The 6000-nt window shown below is 46.8% G+C and overlaps 1 protein-coding gene across 4 annotated transcripts in view; it reads right to left on the bottom strand.

Annotated features, from left to right (window-relative positions):
* The window catches only part of PCBP3 (poly(rC) binding protein 3), a 119969-nt gene extending 114543 nt beyond the window's left edge, over positions 1–5426 (bottom strand). For all 4 annotated transcript variants that reach the window (XM_039495732.1, XM_039495731.1, XM_039495729.1 and 1 more), the window contains exon 1: positions 5324–5426. The gene's annotated coding sequence lies outside the window, so the exon portion shown is untranslated. The remainder of the gene's footprint in view (positions 1–5323) is intronic.
* Positions 5427–6000: the final 574 nt, after the last annotated feature.

The raw sequence follows: 6000 nt of genomic DNA on the forward strand, positions 1-6000 counted from the left end.
TAGTTTTGAGTTTAGCTGGATTGTTGAGTTAACCCGTTCCTTTCTCCCTTCCTCCCACTCGGCCTCTTGCAACCTGCAAAGGAATCTTTCACTCCACACTCACACCTTCAACCCTTCCCAAGATTCTTTCCCATGCATATATAAGCGTTAGCAATATACAATGCTGGTGCTTACCCAGGGGACCCCATGTGGGGGGGCAATTTTTATTGTGACATTCATCCCCATTGAAATCAATGAGTTTCAGGTGCTTTTTGCAATAACCCTCTCGATGCCTAAATGCCTTTAAAATCTGGCTTTAGTCTGTCTGTGCCTCACTCCTCTGTGTTGCGAGGATAACTACATTAATGATTGTGAGCTGCTCTAGCGAGGGGGGACGGATAAGTACCTACCAAAGACAGAATGTCCCTCTGATCAGACCATTGGGGCACACAATTCAAAAATGATTTCACTGCAAAATACATTTCCAGGTGTCCTGCAAAACCCTGGAAGATGGAGTTCTAGTTAGAGAACCAACCAACGGAGATGGCACTGACATGAGGAAAGGGCTGGACCACAGTAAAAGGGCTGGATCCCACTTCTTTTCAATCTGACACGAGATGATATGACAATATCACTGGGCAACTTGACTAGCATGGACCAGCACCTAGAGAGAAATGCAGTTTCTTCTAGGTGGCAACTCATGGGAGAAGCTGGAAGGACAGGTGGAGTGTACCAGTGTTAGAGTGAAAGGTTGAGGACTCCCTGGTGATCAGTGAGCTCAAAACCAAGCAGTAATGTATTCTGAAGAGATATATTTAATGAGAAAATGCCCCACATTGCCCTGCTAACAGTGCTGTAGGGACCTTAACTTCTGTAGTGCCTGAATTTTTAAAATGATAATGGTGCAATTTTAACATTTCTTTATTGCAATGCCTTACTTTCATTTCCGACTTTTGAAATAGAGACCTTAAAAAAAAAAGAAGAAAAAGAAAACCATGAATGGTGAGAGGCCTTTCAGCTCAGAGCTGCAGGCCTCCCTCTATGACTATCCCCAACAATACCCTGGTGGGTTAAGAAAAATGCATTTCAAAGAAGCACTGGGCAGAGCAGATGCCTCCCAGAAACCCAAAGAGCTTGCTGGTCTGGATTCACAGCTGCTATGGCTGAGGAGAGGAAAGCTCTATTTGCCTTACCCACAGTCACAACATAAGGAACCCCAAAAAGATGGCCTTCATGAGTACCCTGCTGTATAAACTCTTCTACTCACTCCCCACATTTCTTATGCAGGGTGAGCTTTGAAACTTAGTTTTGATGCATTTTTAACTTTACCCACTACAGGCATCTTGTCCAAGAGCATTGGCTTGCTAAACTTAGAGTTGTGAGCTCAATCCTTGAGGGGGGCCATTTAGGGAACTGGGGAAAAAATCTGGAGATTGGTCCTGCTTTGAGCAGTAGGTTAGACTAGATGATCTCATGAGGTCCCTTCCAACCCTAATATTCTATGATCATTGTAACAAAGTACAATGGAACTTGTAGAAGAGACTTCCTTATAAGGCAACTTCCTGTCTTAAAAGATCACTTATCATTCCCAGTATAATTCTACTCTCCCTTTATAAGATCATTTCTGTTCGGACACAGGGGAGAAATCTTCTCACTTTGAAGTCAATGGGGACTTTGCCATTGACTTTAGAGCAGTCAGGATTTCACCCTAACTTTGTTGGTTCTTTGAGTGGTCACTTCTTAAGGCAGATTTCATTGCAATATTATATTCACAGCTCACCCTTGATTTTTAATATATCGCTCTGTTTTGTAAAGTCAACTACTCTGCATGAAAATGTACAGATTTGAGAACCACTTGGCAAAATGTGCCCATCCATCACAAAGTAGAATTCAGGCATTATTGCTGTTTAACTACTGAACCAAGTCAAAGTAAAAAAGAAATGTTTCGAGCAGTACACTACCAGATTGCATCTTATCAATTATTGGTAGCTTCCCACATACATATATTGGTTATCGGTAAACAGGGCCGGCGCTTCCATTAGGCGACCCTAGGTGGTCGCCTAGGGCGCCAGGATTCGGGGGGCAGCATTTTGTGCGCTCCCCACAGGGCACACGGGAGCTTCCGGTTCCGCTCCCGTCGCGCCGCTGAAGAAGGACCTTCTGCTGACGTGCCATGGAAAACAGCGGCAGGCAATTGAGCAGCTCAATGACTGCCACTGTCGCCTGCGGCATTTCAGCAGAAGGTCCTTCTTCGGTGGCGTGATGGGAGTGGAACCGGAAGCTCCCGAGCGCCCCATGGGGTGCGCACAAAATGCCGCCCCCCAAATTCTGCCTAGGGCTCCAGAAACTCTGGCGCCGCTCCTGTCTGTAAAGACTATTATCTTCCAAGCGAGGCATGCCCCCCTCTCCTGGCTTCAAGTTGTGTTCGGCATGCAGCAGGCCAATGCCAATCAGTGATCCCCATGACAGTTGTCTCAAGTGTCTGGGAGAGAGCCACAGGAAAGACAGCTGTGGCATCTGCAAAAACTTTCGCTCTCGGACCCAGAAGGAGTGAGATTAGCTTGAGGGCCCTCCTGATGGAGGCAGCTCTTCGCCCTGTGTCAGAGCCCTGCACCGCAGAACCCACTCTGAGTACATAGGCCTCAGTGCGCAGTGCACCGCCGGCATTGGACTCAGCCCAGCACTGCTTCCTTTCACTGTGCCAAGGAAGCATCAGAAGAAGCTGAGTCCCTTGGCACTGAAGGACAGAGGGGTCATGGGCAAAGGACCCGTGTCAGGCCATGTGCCCACTCCAGGGCTTCATAGGCATGGCAATGAGGTCGGACCTCCCAGCCTGGCTCGGGACCCGGCCCCACCCCTCCAGGCATCAGCAGGGCCCCCAGCCTATTGTGTGGCCTTCAGTGCCTGAAGCAGCCCTGGTGGCTAGAGAGCAAAGCCGACCAGCTCCTCAGGTGCCATGCCAGGCGAACGAAGCGACTTCGCCCCCAGCACCGAAGGACAAGCCCACCAGGGTGCAACATAGGCAGAGCTTCGCCGCACCACAGGCTCGGGTCCCTAGCGCCATGGCCCCGGACCCCGGCATTCCCACTGGTTTTCAAGTCCCATAAACAAATTAAATTTGAATCCTAAAAAAGGAATGGTGCTACATACCTCTCAGAGACTTAATAGCACTTACCTGCCATTGTTCTTAGTTTTCATTATATCAAGAGTATTAAATAAAACCACCAATGATTAATCCAATTCATGCATTTTGGAAACGATACCCATATTAGTTAAATGTGGGGGACCTTGCTGACATCTATAGGGCCATGCTAGGATGTACCTTTTACTCTTTCACAAATTAATGGGTACAATGAAAGTTTTGTTCACCCCAGACAAGGCAATATTTCACTTCACTGGTCTGTTGTTTGGTTTGAGGTATCCTTGTACTCCAAGCTTAAAGAGAGAATGCTAGATCTCTCTCTCACCTTCTGTTTTGGACTTTGCAAGAGTATTTTTCCCTCAGGAGTCTGACTTTCTTTACCTGAATGAAGCTGTACTAATGAGATTTTAGAGTCATAGCTGCTCCTGCCAAAGAAGGTTAATACTGAACAAGACGTTGACATGAACAGCCCTTTGAACCAACAAAAGACAGCGCTCTCGATCCAGTGTTTCTAGTGGCAATTAGCTCAAATACTGAGCACAGGGAGGACTTGGCTCATTATGGAGGCATAGACCTTGGTTTCAGGGAGAAGACTGACCTAGTGTTCCTCCCTAACATGAATTCAGACCTCAGCTAGGCAGCCCACCTTCCTTTGTGTCTGCACCCTTAAGAGCGAAGCAGGAGTGCGTGTTTTGTTTTTTAAAACTGGTGTCATTTTTGCTTCAACAATGGTTAACTCTTCTATGTGCGTGTGTATGGGAGTGGAGGTGGAAAGAAAAAACAATTTGCTTAAATACCTGTTTAACATGACAAAAATGGTGTCCTGGATTTAAAACACAACATTCATGTTGAAAAATTGGTTTTTTTTTTTTTTTTTTCTTTGTCCAAATTTTAGACTACTCTGCTACATTTTCCTGTATGGTAATTCTCTGATTCAAATGTTCAAGATTTAAAAAAAAAAAAAAAGAGGTGCGGGGGAGACTATTATCTTCCAAGACAGTCCATGTTAGTCTGGATCTGTAAAAGCAGCAGAGTCCTGTGGCACCTTATAGTCTAACAGACGTATTGGAGCATGAGCTTTCGTGGGTGAACGCCCACCTCGTCGGATGTTAGATGCAGTTAGGAGTGGAGGTTGGCACTTGAAGGGTTATTATTACTATCATGCTTCTGAGTCAGACTACCAGGGGTACTAATGTTGGTCTTTCTACATATGTCCCTCTGCAAAGGGAACTAGATGGGCATGTGAACGAAGGTCTGTTGGGTGCAGAAATCTAATTATGGCGATGACAGAACCAATCAAGCACAACTCAGTTATGTCTGGGCTGGGGTGGGGTTATTTTTTGTTGCTGTTTTATTTTTGCTGCTCTCTCAGTAAGTTAACTGGGGCATGCACAGCCCATCAATACAATCAATAGAGCAGCCGGAGCAGTTAATAAGCTGAGTGCTAGAGGGCAGAAAAATGCTTTTTACACAGCATATACCCTAGTTCTTAAGACAAAAAATGAATGCTACAGTCCAGGCCTGCTCATCCTCACTGGCCTGACTTGGAACTGGGAGCTACTGGTATTGAACAAACATTGGCACTTTGTGTGTTACTAACTGAGGCCCTTCAGTTTTCTGGGAACCAGTAGTGGCAAAGACTGAAGTACCGTCCAAGGCACGCTGCAGAACCTGTCCCTAGACACAGCAAAATTAAATGTTTGGTGTTAGAGAACACCCATCAGAAAGAGCACAAGCGGAGGACGTCAGAGGGGGGTGGGAAGGAAGAAAGATAGCCCTCCCCCTCTCCAAATTACATAGAATCATAAAAGCAACAAAGAGTCCTGTGGCACCTTATAGACTAACAGACGTTTTGGAGAATGAGCTTTCGTGGGTGAATACCCACTTCATCAGATGCAAGTCATAGAATCATAGAATACCAGGGTTGGAAGGGACCTCAGGAGGTATCTAGTCCAACCCCCTGCTCAAAGCAGGACCAAACCCAACTAAATCATCCCAGCCAGGGCTTTGTCAAGCCTGACCTTAAAAACCTCTAAGGAAGGAGATTCCACCACCTCCCTTTAAATGGCACCTGGTTGCCTTGGGGAAAAGAGGTATCTAGACAGTAACTGAGAAACCAACAAAGGTAAACTTAACTCTTTGGAGGATACTGTTTCTAAAGCAAATAAAGATGGCATATGCCCTAACTATAAGCCATCATACCTCTCTATCCAGGAGGTCAGAGACCAAGACAGGCCAGAGGGCAGACTGAATCTGCTGTGAGGTAGGGTCTGGCAGTGGGAGTGGAGCCTAAGCCAGAGAAACCCAGTTGCATAGACAGCTTCCTGTTCCTCTGCTTGGTTTAAATAAAAGCAGGGAACCAATCAGGATCCCCGAAGTTCCACGAATCAGCACCTAGGACTGGTGTCCTCTGCCAGTGTTGAGCTTTCAGGCCTAGGCAGCCCTAAAAGGGCAGTGGGTGGCAGTCTGGCACTTACTGGTGTCTAAGTCCCTTGTGGTTGAGGGTTCAAGACCTGTGCTCCCTGACAGCTAATTGTATTCCATGGTTAATATGGAGACAAGGTCTTCTACTGGGCCAGCTTCTGTTGGTGGAAGAAACAAGCTTTTGAGCTACCCAGAGCTCTTCGTAAGGTGTCATAGTGCGTTCACACTAGAACTACTCAGAGGTGAGCAGGGCCCCAGGTAGCAATCGGTGCCTGCAGGCTGAGCATGTTTTCAGACCAGCTCAGAGGAGTCACAGAAGTGTTTTGTGGAGGAATAAGGGAAGCTGGTGAGGAAGAGGGAAGAAAAAGGGCCCCCTCCCTCTCCAGAACAGGGCACTGGGGCACATCGACCGAGTCACCAACATGCTCATTCCCAGTCAATTCCACCCCCTTCAC

This window comes from Mauremys reevesii, linkage group 11 (assembly GCF_016161935.1).
Source record: "Mauremys reevesii isolate NIE-2019 linkage group 11, ASM1616193v1, whole genome shotgun sequence".
NCBI lineage: Eukaryota > Metazoa > Chordata > Testudines > Geoemydidae > Mauremys > Mauremys reevesii.